This window comes from Nicotiana attenuata, unplaced genomic scaffold, assembly GCF_001879085.1.
Source record: "Nicotiana attenuata strain UT unplaced genomic scaffold, NIATTr2, whole genome shotgun sequence".
Classification (NCBI taxonomy): Eukaryota; Viridiplantae; Streptophyta; class Magnoliopsida; order Solanales; family Solanaceae; genus Nicotiana; species Nicotiana attenuata.
Window position 1 is genome coordinate 431,791 of NW_017670595.1, and position 23,618 is coordinate 455,408.

The following is a 23,618-nucleotide window of genomic DNA, read 5'->3' on the forward strand; positions in this document are numbered from 1 at the left end:
CCCACCTCTTATTAGGCCTACCTCTACCTCTTCGTAGGCCCTCCGATGTCAACCTCTCACACCTCCTCTCCGGAGCGTCTGTGCTCCTCCTCCTCATATGACCGAACCACCTAAGCCGCGCTTTCCGCATCTTGTCCACAATAGGGGCCACACCCAACTTATCGCGAATAACTTCATTTCTAATCCTATCTAACCTGGTGTGCCCGCACATCCATCTCAACATTCTCGTCCATACAAATAAAGAGAAGACTATTAAATTGGGTGTTACCGTATATTTTAGTTCATATCCTCGATTGCAATCGAATCCTAGCTGTGCAGCACTGCTCTTACCCGTAACTTTTGGTAAAAGTAACAATCCAACTCTTACTCCTAAATTGATAAACTCGGACCGAGTCTTACGTCAATACTTGGAAAAATATTCAATTGTTGAAAGATCAATAACCTAGAATTGTCTCTTACCTCAACGCTTAAAAAATCCTTAATTATTTATCGGATTGGTCCATTCCATTGGTCTTCCAGCTTTTTCTTTGGCTTGTTTGTTTAGACAACTATTTTTGCCCAGATTAGTATTATAACAAGTTTAGTATCACCATCAAAGAATAATTGAATAGTAAGTACTCCTTCATCATCTTTAATTAAAAGTCTCAGATCCGAGCCATGTTTACAAAGTAGCCTTTGATAGGAGCGCTTTACACCCTAAAGCAGAATTCCCAACGCGAATTGAGATTAGTGGGATCCTAAGCGGATATCGAACATTAAAAGGATTAATATCATGATTACTATGTACTTAAGAAGCAGGATAGTACAGTTCCGTGAGCGCTTTGACAGACAAGAAATCACAACCCAAAGAGTGTACGTGTCACAAACTGAATTGCAATTCGAACCTTAATGTAATGTAATGAGTTAAATGTATTCAATTGGATTTTCTCCTGTCTCCTGTTATATGTAGAAAAATTATAATACATCAGGTAATAAAAATGCCATTCTTTTGGCTCTAGCTTTGCAGCTCACCATTCAGATTTCAGGTGGTGGGATTCGTAAGTGCATGCATCTCCTTAATCATACACACTACGAAGTACGAACTATTGGCTTTAAAGCATGGCCTTCAATTAGCTGTGGATCATAACCTCTTCAACTAAAAATTAAAACGGAATCGACAGAGGTAATTCATCTGCTATAAGAAATTAAAATAACCCGTTATATACCACTATTATTTAATCTTGTAGGTGGTTAATGGCGCAAATGGGGAACCCGATCATCACACATAGTTTCCAATCCATGAAACTAATCAGTGACTCATATTTTGGCAAAGGAAAGTATCAAGCTTGCTACTTTGAACAAACAAGTTAATCTGGCAGCACCTCTTACTTTTGTGAAAACAACATGTATACGGTCAAATTCGGAGAGTTCGACTTTGGGGCTACTGTGGCACTCCAACGCCCGACTTCGAGGAGCTCGAAGTGGAATTTGAAAGTGGACCCAGAGGTGCTTCCCTCGAGTGGGCATATCGAAGGTCAATCTCGGAGTAGCTCAAGTCGGTGATCGTCATGAAAAGGCGGAAAACCTCCGAAGGCACGCGATGAGGACTGACAGAGTCTGCAAGAATAGTACAAATCTGTACTAAGCCGTTGTACAGTTGTACTAGTAGTATTACTTTGTTATTTATTAGACATGTACTGTTACCCCTCCTATATAAAGGGGACCTTTGTCATTTTGTAAAAGGACGAGATATTGAATAGCATCCAACATTCTCTGCTCTCTTTACTAAAGCAATTGTTCTTCACATTTATTGCTAATTCTTTCATTATTCTTTCATTGTTCATTTATTGCTCTTCATTTATTGCTTGTTATTAACCGCAAAAGGACATCTTTAAGGCCCTCATTATCATTGATTCTTTATCAATAGTTCATCGCTATTAGCCTCATCTAGACCTCGAGGCCCTGTCCCAGCCAGCTCGAGGCCCAACCTTGTGATCCTATTGGTTTGTATATCTTATTCTCTTTAATTAAACTCAACATCTATTGCCTAACCACTAGTATTAAGATAAATCATGTATTTTTAGAATCACGAAATCAGATATAATTGTAAATACCATTTTCAAGGTAAACAGTCTGGCGCCCACCGCGGGGCTAAAAATAATAGTGATTATTTTGGTGCTAGTTTTCTGAAAACACAAGTTATTCTTCACACTTTTTCTTGTCCAAGAATCTCAGATTTCAGGTCAAAATGTCTAGCTCATCAAATGCACGGGAAAACAACGGTATTGGGCTTCAGGGAGAAAATGGTGCAGATGTCGGTGTACCACCGCAAAACCCAGGGGTAGCACCAGCAGATGCCGTTATACCACCGTAAAACCTAGGGGAGGCACCAGCGCAGATCCCCATCGACGTGACTTCACGGAACGCAGTGCATGTCGACGTAAGCTCACCTACCGACGGAAGTGTACGCGGTGAGGAAAGAGACATTAGTCTTCATGTCATTTTTGAAATGTTGCAAGCACAATAAGTAGCTATTGCTTAGCTGCAAAGTCACCAAAAAACTCCAAGTACAGTAGCACCGGAAATGATTCCTCAAGTCGAGCAGGCACTGGAGAGATCGAGTAACAACGGGTCAGCAACAGACCCCGCTATTATGAAGATGCTCGAGGACCTCACCAAAAGGGTTGAATCAGGAGAAAAGAAGATAGAGGATAACGATAAAAAGGTGGAAACTTATAACTCGAGGGTCGATCAGATCCCGGGCGCGCCACTGATCCTGAAGGGCGTAGATTCAAAGAAGTTCATACAGAAACCATTCCCACCAAGCGCGACTCCGAAGCCCATCCCGAAGAAATTCAGGATGCACGATGTCCCGAAGTATAACGGGACCATGGACCCCAATGAGCACGTTACCGCTTACATTTATGCTGTAAAATGGAATGACTTAAAGGACGACGAGATCGAATCTGTCCTGCTGAAGAAATTTGGAGAGATACTGTCAAAAGGGGCCATGATTTGGTACCCTAACCTAACCCCGAACTCGATAGATTCGTTTGCCATGTTGGCAGACTCTTTTGTGAGGGCACATGCCGGTGCCATCAAGGCCGCCACCAGGAAGTCCGATGTCTTCAAAATCAAACAGAGAGAAAATGAGATGCTAAGGGAATTTGTATCTCGCTCTCAGGTGGAGTGAATGGAATTACTACCAGTCTCCGATGACTAGGTAGTACAAGCCTTCACTCGGGGCTTGAATGAGCGAAGCTCGGTAGCTTCGAAGCAGCTAAAATAAAATTTGATCGGATATCCCGCCGTGACTCGGGCAAATGTGCACAACAGGTATCAATCAAAGATCAGGGTCGAAGATGACCAATTAGGGGCCTCTTCGGGCTCAGTATATCCCAGTAGGCTCTTAACAAAGGAACAAAAGTTTACGAAAAGGGAGTCAAAACCGAACAAGGAAAGATATCGGCCTTACATAGAAGATCGAAGGAATGCCCCGAAGCGTAATGTGCCTCGAGGAGATCGAGGGTCAGATCGAGGTCAAGTTTCTCGGGGACTCATGAGTAAAGCCGGGTTCGATAGGTATACTAGGCCAGCAGAGGAATCCCGACTACCCGAATACAATTTTTGCGTCGATGTCTCAGGCATCGTGTCAGCCATTGGCAGAATCAAAGATACCAGGTGGCCAAAACCCATACTGTTAGACCCTTCACAAAGGAACCCTAACTTGGTATGCAAATATCACGACACTCACGGTCATAGGAACGAGGATTGCATACAACTTCGAGAAGAGGTAGCCAGACTAATCAGCGAAGGGTATCTTCGAGAATTCCTCAACGATCGAGCTAAAAACCACCTTCGAGAAAGAGAGGCGAAGAGGAAGAACGAACCAGAAGATCCACGGCACGTCATCCACATGACATTAGGAGGGGCAGCCCCGTTCGCCTGGCATAATAATTTAGAAAAGGCGGAATTGGAACTTCTTTGGCTTTATTGAGGCTTTTGTAGTGTTCCTCTCTACAATAGAGAAAGCCTTCTTACCCTATAAGGATAGACATAATGCTTTAACCTTCCCAACAGGTAAATTCGTAGGCGTCTATTTTAGCGAAGAATTTTTTTATGCCCGAAACTTGGGTTATAGAATTTTCCCGCTAAGGGGCTACTTGTATGAGAAAAAGAAGAGTCCTTTCGAAGGCTTTGTATCAGACATCTTCGCTAGAAGACAAGAAGCAAAGATAAAGGATGATGTAGCTATGGTATATATCTACAAGATACTAATGAACTCTCTCTACGGTCGATTTGGTATAAACCCAGAAGTTATTAAAACCGAGATATGCACAGAAGAAAGATATCATGAGTTGTATAAAAAGGAAACTTTTTACAGTGCGGGGGTCCTGTCCCTTGGACGACTTGAGTAATGAGAGAATGGCAACTGGGCCCTGCAGTGGTAGAACCTCGTGAACCGGGCATACTATTTCCCAACCTTCTGTGAACTTTTCTTCTCTTATGAAATTTCTACTCAGCTTGAAAGAAAAGAAGCCTCAAGCCGATAAGTCATCATGTTCGATAATTTCGAAAGAAGAGCTGAGGTCTGATCTACGACCACCCTCTCACTCACGGCACACATGCTATATGTGTGATGCCGACACCCTGATCTAGACATCCACTCCAGACTATTTACCTTATTTATGATCTTTTTACGGCCATCACGCTTAGCTGGGCAGTTCATCAGGAGCTGCTATCTGGGACCAAGCACTAAGCACTCTTGATTTTCTTTTTCAATTGATTTCTAAGAGGATTGGCAAATCTCACTGTGCCTAACACATCTAATTGGAAGTGGAATGAAGATAATGCGCTTTACTCTTTCATTTGTAGCTGGATTACCCCTGGGCTAACTTAACTTGAATCTGTTCTCTTTAGTTTTTCACTAAGCCTCATCTGAGTGCTATATACATAGCTCCTTGATTACTTATCAAATAAAATGAACATTCCTTAAAAACTTTTTCTCCCGATCTTATTAGCTTAGTAGCATGGAAGTCACAATAGTTCTAGCAGAGTAAGCTAGAAGATGACCAATCCCGCCCCATTGGTGTCGAGTCCGTTGTGAGAGGCGCTTAAAAGGCCGTTAAGGCATTAGACTCAGGGGTGAACCCACAGGGGAGGGGAGAGGTTGCTTCCTAAAAAGAACTGGGGTTGGCTCCTTGCCTTTGATTCGTTACCCATAGCATAAGATAAAGAAAGGGTGCGTACTTCAACATCTAAGTTTCACACAAGGAACCTCCTGCTCTTAAGGATAAACTACGATATTTGATGGACTGGCAGGTCATCCATGTAATTTATCGCTCAAGCTGAACGAACTTGACCTGCTCCTTTAGTTTAGGGCTATAGAGTTTACTTGCTTCTCACTAACGGCAGAATCATGAGCTTCATCACTCGACTCTAAACCAAATTAAAAACACTCGGCTATAGGATGACAATCCTTCACTGCGGAAGGGTAGGTTCCATACCGACAAGACCTCCTATCCCTGAATCCGCTCATTTCACACCAACTAAAGCGGAATTTAATCACCAAGGTAGAGTTGTATAATGCCCTAATGTAACTGAACGAAGTGGAAAACCCGCAATACGAGAGCAAAAACCTTCTGTGTATAAGAAAAAAAGCAACATCGAGTTAGTAGGATGTAGATCGAGCGCAATAAGCTAGAGGAGTGATTATTTCGCTTTGGAATGAAAAAAACATCTCAAATAAGGTCCTCATTCAGCTCTCAGGCTGTCTGGGAATAGCTCCACCAGACATAGAAGAAAGGAGTGTAGGATTGGTAAGCTTTGCCGGAAAGAAGCTAGTCGACTAATTCAGGAGGCTACTACCGGCGAAGCCCGCTTGCTTCGGAGCGTGCTATTGCGTGAAGCGGAAAGGGACAGCGGAATCTAAGGCCACACCAGACAGGGAAAAGGAGGATTAGATATTTCGTCAACCACCGGACTTGGGCTTGCTCTGATGATGGGCATGCCTTTTCTTCGCATAGGCCTTCCCTATAGTACTGGGGCTAACGCGCTAGGTCGAGCGGTCGCCGAAGCTTGCTTGTTAGTATAAAACTAACGAAACCTCAAACCAACCAATATCAAGACTACTTGGGCATACTTAGCTTTTCCTCCTAACATAAGAGCTTTCCACCAAGCTTGTCACTTTTATAAACCTCTTCACTGATTACCTAGTAACTTTTAAAAATGAATTTCCACTAGGGTAAAGTAAAATAAAGGGAAGATGAAAAAAATACTACCCTAGCCTAGTAAGTAGTTGTCTATTTCGCGTGCCCTTCCTGTACTGACTTATACTGACTTACTGTATACCGCTGTTAGTGGACTGACAGCGTCAGCTGGAAAGGTGCTTTTCCGGATAAAATGAAAACTTGATTAATGTAACGGGAGAAAGATTTCCCGTTCCTTAGCTGGAAAGAGATGTTGCCATAAAAGAGGGATTAAGTAGAACAGAGTTGATGCCGATGCCCCACAAGGACCCGTCGAGACGAACAGAAATATCCATTACCAGAGAGAAGCAAACTCGGAGTTACGTACCAGAGGACGCTCTCACATTCAGCGAAGAGGACATCGAGGCCTTGTCTCAGCCTCATAACGATGCATTGGTAATTTATTTTCTTTTGAATAAATTTCAAATCAAACATGTGCTCGTGAATCCAGGTAGCTCGGCTAACATTATTAGGTCGAAGGTGGTGGAGCAGCTAAGACTGCTCGACCAGATCGTACCCGCCTCCCAAGTCCTCAATGGATTCAACATGGCGAGCGAGACGATGAATGGGGAGATCATCCTCCCGGTGAACGTGGCCGGTACAATCCAAAATACCAAATTTCATGTCATCGAAGGTGACATGCTTGGAAGGCCATTGATACACAGTATGGTGGCAATACCATCAACCCTTCATCAAATGATGAAATTTCCAACCAGGGATGGAGTAAAAGCAGTGTAGGGGGAGCAGCATGCAGCAAGGGAGATGTTCGCAGTGCACGGCACGACACCAACATCGATGCAACCGACATTCTCGGCTACCCTCCAATGAGTGAATAAAGGACCGTGCCGCGTCCTCGTACCAAGCAATTGAAACGCATCAAAGCAATTGAAACATATCGAGGCTCATACGCTATCATCGCTGAGGTACCACCCTCTCTTTTTTTCATTTTTATTTTATACTAACTTGTTGCAGGTACTCAATTGAAAGGAATCGAAGAACCTTCCAGCTCGAAGACCTTGGGTTTTAAAGCATGCGTTGCAATTTGTTTCCCTTAGACCGGGTTTTATCCCGAACGGGTTTTACCGGCGAGGTTTTTAATGAGGAAACACCCATATGCTACCTAAGGAGAACACATCAAGTATTCAAGGTTTCTCTTCAATCAACCTTAAATACTGGGGGGAATCACCCCAGGAGGTCACCTCTCGGAAGAAATCAAACTATGCCTAGGAGGACCTCGACAAGAGAATGTTGTATTGGGCCAAACGATCAAATGAACCGTGTCCATGTAGAATAATCGAGTCTCCAAAAGCAAAAAATGTGTACGCATATATAAAGTAATTGAGGAAGCCTCTTTGCTTATCAAAACACTCTGTGCCTCGAAGAAGTTCACTACTGTCGCACAAAACGGCCCAAGATCCAGAAACTCTCGAACACTCGGGGACTGTCTTCGACAGTCAGCTCATCGAGCCATCAAAAACTCGAATCCGTAAGACCTTGATCAGGAAACTTTGAGCTCATAATCCCTCACTGAGGCAACATCAAATCTATAAGACCTTCAACAAGGCGTGCTCAAACTTATAAGACCTTAAAAAAGGCATAACCCCCGATATTAAGGCAAAGGCTGTATATTCGAACTTGTAAGACCCCTAAAAAGGCATACCCTCGATATAGACGCCGAGGTCACCGCACACGAGGACTAAAGGCTACGGCCAAACATAATGACTACGATCGAATTTAAAGGCTACAACCGAACTAACGGGGCTCGAAGACATCCGACTGCCGCCATAAAACTAAAGGCCTCAGAATGCTTCGAAAGTACATCGAAAAGAACCGATTAATCAGGCTACCGTTGGAATAAGCAAAGGAGCTTCGATGATATAAGCTGTGAACAATAAAATGGCTTCGAAAACAATCAGCCTTCGATGGAAAGGTTTCAGAAAACTCAACCTTCAAGCCAACCTCCCGGGATGTTCAGCTATCATCACATATCGACTCATAATCGAGGTTCTCGTTTGAGCCGTCGAAGAGTTGGACGAACGCAAAACATGCCAAGGCATAATAAAAACTTCAAAAGTCTTTAGCCAAAATGAGGGAAAACTATTGCCAATTCGTAAGAGACTAAGGGCCAGCCTAAAAGAGACTAAGGGCCAATGCGTAAGAGCCTAAGGTCCAGCCTAAAAAAGCCTAAGGGCCAATGCGTAAGAGCCTAAGGGACAGCCTAAAAGAACCTAAGGGCCACTGCATAAGAGCCTAAGGGCCAGCCTAAAAGAGCCTAAGGGCCGATGCTTAAGAGCCTAAGGACCAGCCTAAAGAGCCTAAGGGACAATATGTTAAAATCCTAAGGGTCGATGAGCCTGAGTCGAAACTTGATTCGAGGACCGGGGTGCAAGGCCCCGTGAAAAATTTCTACCCAAAACTCGAAAGCTCGTAGTGCCAAGTTGGGAATACGTGTTAGAAATTTGTAAAATCCTTCACGGCGAGCTGCGGTTCGGACCCTTTGGACTGATCTATGCATTAAAAAGGCAAGGAATAATGTTTTCCAGAAAAGTGCGATTCTGCGGTCGAGAATGCGGTCGCATAATGGCTATGCGGACCGCACAATCGCCGCAAAGTGAAGTAGTGTGTTGGTCAATTTGAGGTCAGCTATGCGGCCAATTATGCAATCGCATAATCGATATGCGGGCCGCATAGTCATCGCATAATCCCCTTGGGATTTTGTAAGGGGCAGTTTTGCGGTGCATTATGCAACCACAGAACGGGTATGCGGACCGCATTTCTGTTGCATACCTAGACAGTGTGTTCAGTTTTGGGGAGCATTTTTGCGGTCCATTCTGCGGGCCGCATGTCAACTTTGCAATCGCATATTTGAGTCGGGCTCCTATTTTCTAATTTTTAAAACCCGATCCCCTGTCGTTATATCTTGTGCAATAGCTTATTTTGAGCCTATTTCCTGGTACTTTTAGAGTGAGAAAGAGGGTCTAAGAGAGGGGAAGTGCTTTTCATCAAAAATTGCTCACAAAATCCTTGTTAAACATTGAAGATAATCAAGTGAGGCACCTAAACCTTCATCCCAAGAGGCAAGACTTCATCACCTCAGCTCTTAAATTTTAAACATAGCCATAAGGGTCATTAGTGAGGTAATTTATGGGCATAAAAATGGATTTCTTGCATGCATATAAGATCATAGAGTATTGGGAGGTTGTGAACTAAAAAGAAAGCAACTAGGGTATAAAATGATAGAAATCTCTCACAAAAAGGATCTAAGATCACAATGCACCCCTAGTGCTTTATAATACTGCTGAAACGAGCTAGAATCCTAATCTTGTACCCTAATTCTTGGTTACAACTTTGTAATTCTTATACTAATAGATCGAAGTGCTAAGAGTTCCGAAATTTTGAAACGGTNNATTTGCCACTTATAGAGTTTTCTTACAACAATAGCTTCCATGCTAGTATCCAGATGGCACTATTTGAGGCACTGTATGGTAGAAGATGTAGGTCTCCCATTGGGTGGTTCGAGGTCGGAGAAGATGAATTAATAGGGCCGGACCTTGTGCACCAGGCCATGGAGAAAGTCAAAATTATTAAGGAAAGGTTGAGAACTGTTCAAAGTTGCCAAAAGTCTTATTCGGATGTTCGTCGTAGGGATTTGGAATTCAAAGAAGGTGATTGGGTATTCTTGAAGGTTTCCCCTATGAAAGGTATCATGCGGTTTGGGAGAATGGAAAATTGAGCCCAAGGTATGTCGGACCGTACCGAATCATCCAGCGGATTGGACAGGTGGCATACAAGCTTGAGTTGCCACCCGAAATGTCATTGGTACACCTAGTCTTTCATGTATCTATGTTGAAGAAAGTAGTGGGAGATTCGTTCACTATCGTGCCAGTTGAAGCTATCGAGGTTAATGAAGAACTGTCCTATGAAGAAGTTCTAGTTGCCATTCTTGACAGGCAGGTCCGAAAATTGAGAAATAAGGAAATTGCCTCCGTAAAGGTGTCATGGCAAAACCAGCAGGTTGAGGAAGCCACTTGGGAAGCCGAGGAAAAAATGAGAAGGAGGTACCCACATTTGTTTGTATAGCCATGTAATAGCTTTTATGCATTTGGTTCCTAAGAACTATGTATCCTTGATTTGACCTATGTAAAACTGTTCTGTTTTGTTTTGGATATATGATTGCCTATGCGGTCACAATTAGTATTGTACGAGTCATGTTATGTTTCTAAGATGTGTATATGCTGTTAGGATATGTTTCTGGGGCTCTCTGACAGGTGGATAGGCCTAGATACAAAGGAAAAAGACTCTGGCAAAATTTTCAAAAATTTAAGGAGTTAACTAAATTTGGGTCTACTATTTTGTTTCGTGTTGTGAGAAGCTGAGGTTGCATAAAGATTGCTCATGAGTGAACCTTAATCCTCATTCGAGGACGAATGATCTTAAGTGGGGGAGGATGTAAGGCCAGGTGAAAAATTTCTACCCAAATCTCGAAAGCTCGTAGTGCCAAGTTGGGAATACATGTTAGAAATTTGTAAAATCGCCTCAATCCAAGACCCCCAATTTCTCTTTAAAATTCATCAATAAATTGCCAAAAATGAAGATAGATTCATGGAATAAAATCAAAACCAAGTGTAGAACACTTACCCCAATCCTTGTGATGAAAATTTCTACAAAAATCGCCTCAATCCGAGTCCCACGTCTCAAAATATGAAGAAAGAACCAAAACCTCGATTTATAGCTCTGCCCAGCAATTTCCGCGGACAAATTTGCCGCTTCTGCGACACGAGCTCCGCTTCTGCGAACTCCATTAGCCAATAGACCCCTCGCACTTGCAAATAAACATCCGCTGTTATGCAACCGCAGGTGCGAACCCAAGCATGCTTCTGCGCTAACTCTCGCTTCTACGCACAAGGTCTTCACTTCTGCGGGGCCGCAGATGCGTCCTTATTCCTGCTTCTGTGTTCCATTTCAACCAAGACTTCCTTCGCTTTTGCGATCAATGGTCCGCATCTGCGGACTCACATCCGCGTGAAATCTTCCGCAGATGCGGAAACACCAGAACCAACAGCCTTCAGTTATGCACTACGAAACGAAGATGCTCCGAACCTCGTCCTAAACTCACTCGAGCCTCTCGGGACCCCGTCTGAACATACCAACAAGTCCCTTATCATAGCACAGACCTACTCGAGGCATCAAAACACACATAACAACATCGAAACGACGATCACACCTCAATTCGAAATCAATGAACTTGAAACTTAAAACTTTCACAATCGATGCCGAAACCTATCAATTCACGCCCGATTGACCTCAAATTATGTACACAAGTCATATTTGACATTACGGACCTGAACCAACTTCCAGAATCGGAATCCAACCCCAATATCAAAAAGTCCACTCCCGGTCAAACTTTCCAAAATTCCAACTTTCGCCATTTTAAGCTAAATTCTACTACGGACCTCCAAATCACAATCCGGACGCGCTTTTAAGTCAAAAATCACCGAACGGAGCTAACGGAACCATCGGAAATCCAATTCGAGATCAAATTCTAAAAACTCATACTTGGTCAATCCTTTCAAATTTAAAGCTTCTAGTTGAGAATTATTCTTCCAAATCAATTCCGAATAACCTGAAAATCAAAACCAACGATTCACATAAGTCATAATACATCATACAGAGCTACTCATGCCCGAAGACTACCGAGCGAAGTGAAATTGCTCAAAACAACCGGTTGTGTCGTTACATCCTCCCCCACTTAAACACACGTTCGTCCTTGAACGTGCCCAGAGTTGTTCTCAAAGCCATCAATCTGCAGTATAACCTTACCATGCACATACTCAGGGGTGATCCCACATCACCCTATCCATACAAGTCTGATAACACAACATAGCTGAAATTCCTTTATTCATCCTAGCTCATAAGCCCTAGAATCCAATTTTGCCCATCCAGAATTTTCTATAAGATCAGAATCTCACATCTACACACTGTATAAGTCTGAACAGTCGGCAATCATAACCCAAGATGTAATCACATCATATACCGAGTAACTCTAATGCTCATAGCGATGATTTTCCAATCATAGTAGTTGCTCAAAACAACCCAATACGGGTAATAAAACTCATACCAAACAAAGCCTCATTCTAAAACCTTCGTACACAACCAATGATGTAAGAAACACGCATAACTCATAACCATTCATCAGATTGACCAGTCATGGAGCTCCGTTTCCTTCAACAAGAACTATAGCAAATTTCTAAGCCGACTTTCAATGTTATCCTTCCAACCATGCGGTAATCAAATCCGATAGTATCCATTGCAGGTCCAATGACCTCATCTCATCCAACATGACCACTCTAGTGGCATGGCACCGCAATGAAATCTAAAGCCATAACCCGTGAAATTCGTGCACTAATAAGCAACATTCCAAATGGACTCAAACATGGAAAATGACTCAAACAAGAGAACCGTCCCGCAAGCTCAGCAAGTACCACCACAACAAAATGCTAAGAACCCACCACAAACCATATAACCAAAACACACGAATCTCACACAAAGGATCATACCTCAATACAACTCCGCTACAATGCGTGACCCTATCCAAATGCTGATCCATATTATATACCTTGAGAAACCCTACTCAAAAATCAATAACCATGCAAAATTCGATATCAAGTACCCAAAGTGCATTACCATAAACACGGAGAAGGAAATGACACAACGCAACACAAAACTCGAAAGAGCATAATCAATACGCCATCAACCAAGCAATACCCAATACTCTTCTCGCTCAAATTCCGCTATAGGACCCCGATAGAACCATACCATATGTGCATATAACCAACGAATCACAACCCCTCGTAGCATACAAGAGTAACTCACAGATCATTTCCGAATATGAGTAAGCTCAACAATAACTGAATGGCACATCCCTCAACCATAGAAGTTCGGAGTCAACAAATCTAACCCGGTGCAGAAGACACATCCATATTGGTCCTACCAATGAACCCCAAATCAACTCTGATCACCCACGATAGATAAATAACCCTCTGAAAGTCCACAATGACTGAATCACAACACATACTACCCTCTAACTAACCTTGGCTACATTTTCACAGTCCACAACCACGAAACAATCCACTCATGAGAACTTTCGGTCTCCAATTCTATAGAACCCATGAATCACCATATCTGATCTCAACTCCACCGCTTGAATGTCTAACACTTCTCCAATACACGATCATCCCACGAGGAATACTTCTATAATTCGTCTATGCCACAAAGCAAAATTTGAATATCAGCAGTCGATCAACCAGGATAGTGCCGCAATACCAATGAAGTATCCATAAATCAAAACACGTTGCCCCTTAGGAAATGTATAGTCTCATCAAGCCTTACCAGATAGTAATATCATTTACCTAGTCATTTGAAATTGTCCATGCTGCCTAAGGACTTATGACTTTCCCTTCAAAACTGAACCGTGACCTTACACATGAAAATCCCAATCCTACACAACACACCGCATATACCATGCCATCATATGAAAAATACGAGAACTTCATAATCCACTTCGAGTCACAAGCAACTACATACTCAATTAGCTAAGGGCCTTCCATTTGATTTCATCTAGGAGAAAATCACTATACACCACATGCTCCTCATGCCAGTAGGAAATATACTCCTCGAACTGTGGCGGAACCCATTGAGAACTCTTCAAAGCCTATTTGCACATAACCAAGCTATGAGAATTGAATCTCTCTAACTCCACCAAGCCATGCATGTCGTCAAAACTCGAGAGCATTGCCACGAAACATCTGTAGAGACTAGCCACATCATAAGTACCCAAAGAACCGATTATATCCATTACTATGCTGATCCACCCTACTACCAAGTTGTCCTAACTCTCCGAGTTCTTCCTGAATTGCCTTTAAATTGATACCTCTCCTTGATAGGACAGTACTATCCTTAACTAAAACTTTCCTTACGTATTCCGTCATAGGACCACACCGCCCTAAGGCTCATAAGCCGCTTAATTCCCTCTCCAGTACCCCAAAAGTATCACAACCGATATACCTACTCCGAAGAGACCTTCCGCAAATCTAAAACTGTTCATCTTACCTTCCTGATACTAAAATGTAGAATCCATAAGGATATAGAAATGCCACAAGTCTCGACATCTTCCAATGTGAATCTCGGTTTCTAGCCATATGCAAATTCTGAAGATTCCCAAATGCTATATATAATTCTTGAACCCATTAGAACCATTCTCGAGAGTCATCCACTCTACTCAAATCTCAATTAGACTGATCAAACGGGCCGAATCACCTGTGCGCCATTAGCACACCAACACCCAAGGAAGTAACCCCACCTTAATGCAACCAAATAAGTTCCTACTCCATGCACATTACATCATTCGCCAATAGCAACTCAAATCATTCCTTAATCCTCATATACCCATAAAGCCTAATACAACTCATACCCAGAAATTCCTTTACTCAAGTCATCCTTGATCTCACCCTCTACAGAACATAACTCATTCACAAGTATACCTTAAACTGTAACCAATACAACACATAACAGTGTAATCAACTTATCAATAGCGGACTCCCCCACTTGGCTCAAATCCATAGATCAAAAGACACCATAACTCACAATTCCCATTCTTTATTACAGCCATAATACCGTAGTGAGATTCAACTAAATCCTCCATAAGCTCATGTAACACAAACCGTCTAGCATCTTAAATCATCTGCAAATCTTGCATTCGCCCTTGTAACAGTCAAGCCAACTCTCATAAGCGATCCAAACTCAAAATTGCCGCACATATAATTCACTGATAAAAGAGAACTCGCTACAAAACAACATAGGAACCACACAACCTCAGGACACCCCGCAGGAGATAACCCACGTGCTTAGCCTCAAACTGACATCTTTCCATACCCTTCCACAATCACAATTATTATGCAATTACTTAATCTTCCTGATTCTGAACTCATCAACAAGATAGGAGAATCTAATTCGTTCCACAATTAAACAACATGAAAGATTCACCAATGTGCTCATAACTCGATTCTATACGTCATACAAGGTAGAAATCAAGCACCCAACAGTCCTTGTTACGTTGCAAGCAAACTCTTCTCGTCAAATCCAACCCATATGAACACATCTTGCAGTCACATCATACTTGTCTAACGACAAATTCCACTATTAGGGACATCCTCGAACATATAAATCCAAAAACACGTGCTCACACAATCAATACCTCTGTTCTCAAGGTAGAGTCAAAACCAAGCCTCAACTCCTCCAGACTGGCCCATCATCAACACACATAAATCACATCTCGCACCCCATCCAGGAATCACAAGCCGTCGATGCACAACCGATATCGAGTGCTCACGTATGCATACGAATGCGTGGAAGGAATCTAAAGGATTACGCTTCAAGCTGAATCAATGCTGAATGATAAATGAAACAAAGATGGGAAGTATATCCTAAATGTCCTATAGCCTCTCAAAGATAGGTATGGACGTCATCATACTGATCTGCAAGACTCTACTAGACACTTGCTCATGACTTATAGAAACCTATGAACCTAGGGCTCTGATACCAATCTATCACGACCCAAAATCCACTAGTCGTGATGGAACCTAACCGAACCCACTAGGTAAGCCAACTAATAACTATCCAATTTCAATAATATTAATATGACAATTAAACAATGGAATTATCTAAGTCTTATACATTTCCCAAGGACTGGTAGTACAAATCATGAGCTTCTAAGAATAGAGTCTACAAAGCTGATATGAACTAAAGACACCTTCTGTTTGAAAAGTACATAAACAGAGTTTTAAAATTTAAGGCTACCATGAACAAGAGGCAGCTACAATAGGGACGCAGGTACATCTTCCAATCCAGCTCCCATCGAACACAGCAACATCGGCATCTGAAATCTGAACACAATGTGCAGGAAGTGTAGTATGAGTACAACCGACCCCATGTACTCAATAAGTAATAAACCTAACCTTAGGTTGAAAGTAGTGACGAGCTAGAACATGGTCGGGTCCAACACCAATAGCTAACAACAATTTATAACAATGTAGAGCATACAAATAAGGAAGCAACTCAGAAATGAAATTCTCAACTTTTTCACAATTCTCCGAAAATAGTTCCACTTTTCAAGAATAACAGTGAAAACCCAAATCTTTTACCGAAGTTGTCAAAAAATATGAGATAGTTTGAAAACTATAATTTTTCCAAAAATACTTTTCACAATAGATAAGATGTTCATTTTCTTTCCAGCTAGCAAGTGTGAAATACCTCTCTACGCCCACATATCAATGTGCGTATAAAGTCATAAATGACGTGATATCGTACAACATGAGGAAAATTGCATCTCTATGCCTGTATGTAATGTGTGCATGCCAATGCCATGCATCTCAAAGATGAATCATGTACTCACACTCTCAGAGTACCCAATCTCACTGCCTCACACTTTTCACTCATCATGCTCAACCACTCGGTACTATATAGGGCCCATATGGCTCAGGGAAGATACATACCGGAATATATACATCACGGGCTGTCAGTCACTTAGTACCGAGGAAGGCCAATCCGGCCCCACGGAGAAGATCCATCTCTAGGTATATAAATGCTTCGGCAAGATCCATGTCCAGGGAAGATCCATCCCTCAATATAATCAACCGTGCTCACTAGTGGTGTGTACAGACTCCAGAGGGGCATTTTCAGCCCAAGCGCTATCATAAATCAATATAACCAATGCGACGTGCAGCCCGATCCCATAACTATCACTCATAATCAGGCTCTCGGCCTCACTCAGTCATCAATCTCTCCAGTATCGCCCACGGGCTCACAATGTCATAGAAGCTAACCTGGAACGATGATATGATGTATCAATAAATAACAACTGAGACTGAGATATGATGTGAATGCATGAATATGACTGAGTAAGAAATATTAATGAAATTAGTGAGATGACGACAAGTAACGACCACTATGTGTCCTAACAATATCAGCATAAAGCCCAAACATGATATCTAGCATGATTGACAACTCAGTTACTTTATCAATAGGTGAAAACACAAATATCAACAAAATAGGGCCACTATACAGTGCCATGGAAACAACAGAGTCGCAATTCACAAGGTGCACGTGTCACGACCCCAGTTCGCCCTCTGTGAACTATCATGATGGCACCTAGTCTCTACGACTAGGTAAGCTTAACAAATTGCGGAAAAAGAAACAATAGAATAAAATAAATAAAAACTTACGGAATAAACATGAAGGTTTAAAGATGCCGCTCGGCATATACAATACAACTCTCAAACTGAAACTATATTTTCCAAAACTCGGAATCTCATGGAATCACAAGTTATGGAATAACTACAGTCTTCTAACTCCAGAGTGTCTAAATAAAAGAAAATACAGAAGGGCTAGTACTATGAGAGAGAATGGAAAGGGACTCCTCGATCTGCGGACGCGGCAGACTTACCTCGAAGTCTCTTATGTATCACCACGCCTCAAGGGTAGTAGGGCTGAGTCGAAGTACCTGGATCTGCACATGAAAAACATGTGCAGAAAGGGCATGAGTACACCAAAGCGGTACTCAGTAAATACCAAGCCTAACCTCGGTCGAGTAGTGACGAGGAAGGTCAGGGCTTATAGCTGAAAATGAGATAATATAGTATAGAATGCGACAATATAATTAAATGCTAACAGTGTGAAATAACACAGGACAATAAGAATAACAACAACTATTACAAAGGCAGAAGTAATCATGGAAAAAATACGGCTCAGCATAGAGATAACAACCGGGGTGTACGGCCCCGTGAAAAATTTCTACCCAAAACTCGAAAGCTCGTAGTGCCAAGTTGGGAATACGTGTTAGAAATTTGTAGCGGTTCGGACCCTTTGGACTGATCTATGCATTAAAAAGGCAAGGAATAATGTTTTCCAGAAAAGTGCGATTTTGCGGTGGAGAATGCGGTCGCATAACGACTATGCGGACCGCATAAGCGCCACAGAGTGAAGCAGTGTGTTGGTCAATTTGAGGTCAACTATGCGATCGCATAATTGATATGCGGGCCGCATAGTCGTCGCATAATCCACTTGGGATTTTGTAAGGGGCAGTTCTGCGGTGCAATATGCAACCGCAGAATGGGTATGCGGACCGCATTTCTGTCGCATACCCAGATAGTGTGTTCAGTTTTGGGGAGCATTTTTACGGTCCATTCTGCGGGCCGCATGTCAACTTTGCGATCGCATATTTGAGTCGGGCTCCTGTTTTCTAAATATTAAAACCCGACCCCCTGTCGTTATATCTTGTGCAATAGCTCATTTTGAGCCCATTTCCTAGTACTTTTAGAGTGAGAAAGAGGGTCTAAGAGAGGGGAAGTGCTTTTCATCAAAAATTGCTCCACAAATCCTTGTTAAACATTGAAGATAATCAAGTGAGGCACCTAAACCTTCATCCCAAGAGGTAAGACTTCATCACCTGAGCTCTTAAATTTTAAACATAGCCATAAGGGGTCACTAGTGAGGTAATTTATGGGCATAAGAATAGATTTTTTGCATGCATATAAGATCATAGAGTATTGGGAGGTTGTGAACTAAAAAGAAAGCAATTAGGGCATAAAATGATAGAAATCTCTCACAAAAAGTGTCACGACCCGGAATTCCCACCCTCGGGAGTCGTGATGGCGCCTACTCGTAGTAGCTAGGCAAGCCATTTTGATTACTTTTCCATTAATAAACAAATCTTTTTACAATTTATGACAACAATATAAAACAACAAAACTAATTAGTAGCGGAAATCTTAATTATAGAAAATGAATAAAACACGGAGTAGTCAATAAGCCTCTACCTAAGACTGGTGTCACAATACTCACGAACTGCTAAGAATTTCTAAATACAAGGGTCTGAAAGAACACATAATCTGTTTGTCTCGAATACAAAGAGGCAACAATCTAAAAGAGAGAATAAGAGAGAGACGCCGGGCCTGCGGACGCCTGCAAGGCTACCTCAGGTCTCACGATATTGAAAGCCTGCTCCCATGCTAATGCTGCTGCTGCTGCTCGAAACCTGGGCCTGTGCAAAAAAATGCACAGAGTGTAGCATCAGCACAACCGACCCCATGTGCTGGTAAGTGTCTAGCCTAACCCCGGCGACGTAGTGACAAGGCTAGACCAGACTACCACATAAACCTGTGCAATTTCATATATATATATATATATATATGTGCAGCGGAATCGAAATACAAAACAGATAAACAATATGGGAGGGGAAACATGTTGTGGGGAGTATAATAAGTTCCAAATAAGAGTCGTCCAGTAATAAAGGAATACATCACAACTCCATAGTATGTAATGAAACAGAATTCAACCAGTGCACGCCATCACCCTTCGTGCTTTTACTCTCGTCCTCACCAAGCAATAACATGTGCACGGCATCACCCTTCGTGCTTTTACTCTCATTCCTCACATATATCAATAGAATCGGCACGGAATGGTACATCGTGCGGCACGACATCACCCTTCGTGCTTTAACACTCTTTCTCATAATAAGCAAACAATGCACGACATCACCCTTCATGCTTAAAAAAACTCTTTCTCATAATAAGCCCACAATGCACGGCATCACCCTTCGTTCTTTACACTCTTTTCTTACCATAAACAAACAGTGCATGGCATCACCCTTCGTGCTTTGACACTCTTCCTCACCCAATCAACAATCAAAAACAAGGGCAAGGGAATAAATAAACAATAACGAGAATCCCGGCAAGGGAACACACACAACAATTAAAAACCCGGCAAGGGTACAATATCAATAACCAACAATGTCCCGGCAAGGGAATAAATCATTAACTGTTTTGTTTCTTTCACTTTCATCTCATAGTTCACATTATCACTTGAGCCAATGCTCCAATGAGTTACTTATCTCATATACCTTCACAATTTGTATTTCCACCCGAGCCAATGCTCCACGAAGTTTCAAGATCACAATTTCTTTCACAAGGTCTTTACAACATATAGAAGTCATCATTTAAGCATGGAAGGCATAACAACAACCAAACTATTCGCAAATAAGGACTCACGGTCATGCTAGACACCAATGTATAGATACTCGTCACCATGCCTATACATCGAACTCGACAGTTATCAAGTTACAAATAAAACTCAACTCCTATTCCCTCAAGCTAGGGTTAAACCAAACACTTACCTCGATGCCTTGAGCTCAACTCAAGCCTCAACCATGACTTTACCCCGAAATTCCACCTCCAACCCGCTCGAATCTAGCCACAAATTACTTAATTACATTAATAAACACTAAATGAATCAATTTGAATGCATAAAAATGAATTTCCCAAAGTTTTTTCCAAAAATTCCAAAATTGCCCCCGGGCCCACGTGGTCAAAACCCGAGGTTCGAACCAAAACACGGTTACCTATTCCCCCACGAACTCAAATATGCAGTTTGTTTTAAAATTGGACCTCAAATTGAGGTCCAAATCCCCAATTTATTAAAAATTTAGGTTCTACCAAAAACCCCCAATTTCTCCCATGAAAATCATTGATTTTAAGTTGAAAACGTGTTAAATGATGTTAATGATTGAAAGAGTTAAGTAAAAATCGACTTACAAATGATTTGGGATGAAACTTGTTCTTGAAAAATCGCCTAAGGAGTTTTGAAAGTGGGGTGTAAAATGACTTGAAATTCTTCTATGTATGAAAAATGCAGGTTGCAGATGTGGGAAATGCGAACTGGGATTCGCAATTGCGAACCCCGACCTGCTACTTTGGGAATTGCGAACAAAAGTTCGCATTTGCAAACCATTGGCATATTTGGGGACTTCGCATTGGCGAACAAAAGTGTCGCATTTGCAAAAGTCCCAGCTTTCACATTTGCGATGCTATGATCGCATTGCGATCCCTGTGCAATGTGAGCACCTTCGCATTTGCGAGCTCGCATTTGCGAGCCAAAGCGAAGCCTGCAGGTCAGATCACACCAGCAATTTCCAAGTTCAAAAATGCACTCTGTGGCCTATCCAAAACTCCCCCGAGCCCTCGGGACTTCAAGCCAAATATACACACAACCTCAAAAACATCCTACGGACTTACTCGTGCGATCAAATCACTAAAATAACATCAAAAACAACGGATCAATCCTCAAAACTCATGAATTCTTCCAAATTTTCATAATACATCAATTTTTCCATTTTAAGTCCGAAACACGTCAAATGACGTCCGATTTCAACCGAACTTTACAGAAAGCGCTTAAACAATATATAAGAGTTGTACCGGGCACCGGAACCAAAATACGAGCCCGATACCACAGTCTTTTAATCAAATTTCATTTCCAGTTTCCTTAATAATTTCAGAAAAACAATTTTACTCAAAAATTCATTTCTCGGGCTTGGAACCTCGGAATTCGATTCCGGACATACGCCCGAGTCCCATATTTTTCTACGGACCCTCCGGGACCGTCAAATCACGGTTCTGGGTCCGTTTACCCAAAATGTTGACAGAAGTCAAATATATTCATATTAATATCAAAATTTAGCATTTTCACACGGAATTCATATTTATGCTTTCCGGCTACGTGCCCGGACTGCGCAAGCAAATCGAGGCAACCATAAATGAGGTTTTCGAGGCCTCGGAAGCACGGAATGAATGAGAAAACAGGTTATGACCCTTTGGGTCGTCACATTCTCCACCTCTAAAACAACCGTTCGTCCTCGAACGGACAAAAGAAAGAAGTACTTGAGTCGGGGAAAAGATGAGGATAACGACTCCGCATGTCAGACTCGGACTCCCATGTCGATGCCTCAGGAGGCTGACCTCTCCACTGAGCACGAACAGAAGGAAAGCTCTTGGATTTCAACTGACGAACCTGCTGGTCCAGAATAGCTACCGGCTCCTCCTCATAGGACAAATCCTTGTCCAACTGGACAGTGCTGAAGTCTAACACGTGGGCTGGATCGCCATGATACCTCCTAAGCATGGATACATGAAAAAGTGGATGCACGACTGATAAGCTAGGCGGCAATGCAAGTCTATAAGCCACCTCTCCCACTCGATCAAGAATCTCAAACGGACCAATGTACCTAGGGCTAAGCTTGCCCTTCTTCCAAAATATCATCACGCCCTTCATAGGCGAAACTCGGAGCAATACCCGCTCACCAACCATGAAAGCTACATCTCGAACCTTACGATATGCATAGCTCTTTTGCCTGGACTGAGCTGAACGAAACCTATCCTGAATGATCCTGACCTTGTCCAAGGCCTCCTGAACCAAATCCGTACCTATCAACCGAGCCTCTCCGGCTCAAACCTCCAATCGAAGACCGACACCGCCTACCATACAAAGCCTCATAAGGAGCCATCTGGATGCTCGACTGGTAGCTGTTGTTGTAGGCAAACTCCGCTAAAGGCAAGAACTGATCCCATGAAACTCCAAAGTCAATAACACAAGCCCAGAGCATATCCTCCAAAATCTGAATAGTCCGCTCGAACTGACCGTCCGTCTGGGGATGGAATGCTGTGCTCAACTTGACCCGTGTGCCCAACTCTCGCTCAAACTGCTCTCCAGAAGCGCGAGGTAAACTGCGTACCACAATCCGAAATGATAGATGCCGGCACACCATGAAGGCGAACAATATCCCGGATATAAATCTCAGCTAATCTCTCGGATGAATAGGAGACTGCCACAGGAATGAAATGCACTGACTTGGTCAGCCTATCCACAATGACCCAAACTGCATCGAACTTCTTCCGAGTCAACGGAAGTCCGGTAACGAAGTCCATTGTGATCCTCTCCCACTTCCACTCGGGAAGCTCAATCCTCTGAAATAAACCACCAGGCCTCTGATGCTCATACTTAACCTGCTGACAATTCAAACACCGAGCCACATTTGCAACAATATCCTTCTTCATTCTACGCCACCAATAATGTTGCCGCAAATCCTAGTACATCTTCGTAGCGCCCGGATGAATAGAGTACCGGGAACTATGGGCCTCCTCTAAGATCAACCCTCAAAATCCATCCATATTGGGCACACAAACACTCCCCTACAATCTCAAAACTCCATCCGCATCTAAGGTAACATGTTTGGCGCCTCCGCGCTGCACCGTGTCTCTAAGGACACACAAATGGGGATCATCAAACTGCCGATCACGGATACGCTCCAATAATGAAGCGCGAGCGACCATGCAAGCTAATACTCGGCTAGGCTCAGAAATATCCAGCCTAACAAATCTAAAAGCCTGAATATCCAAAGCAAGCGGCCTCTGACTGACCGGAATATAAGCAAGACTGCCCATACTGGCTGACTTCCTACTCAAAGCACTGCACCACACTGTCGTCCCGTACCGTGTATATAAATAAG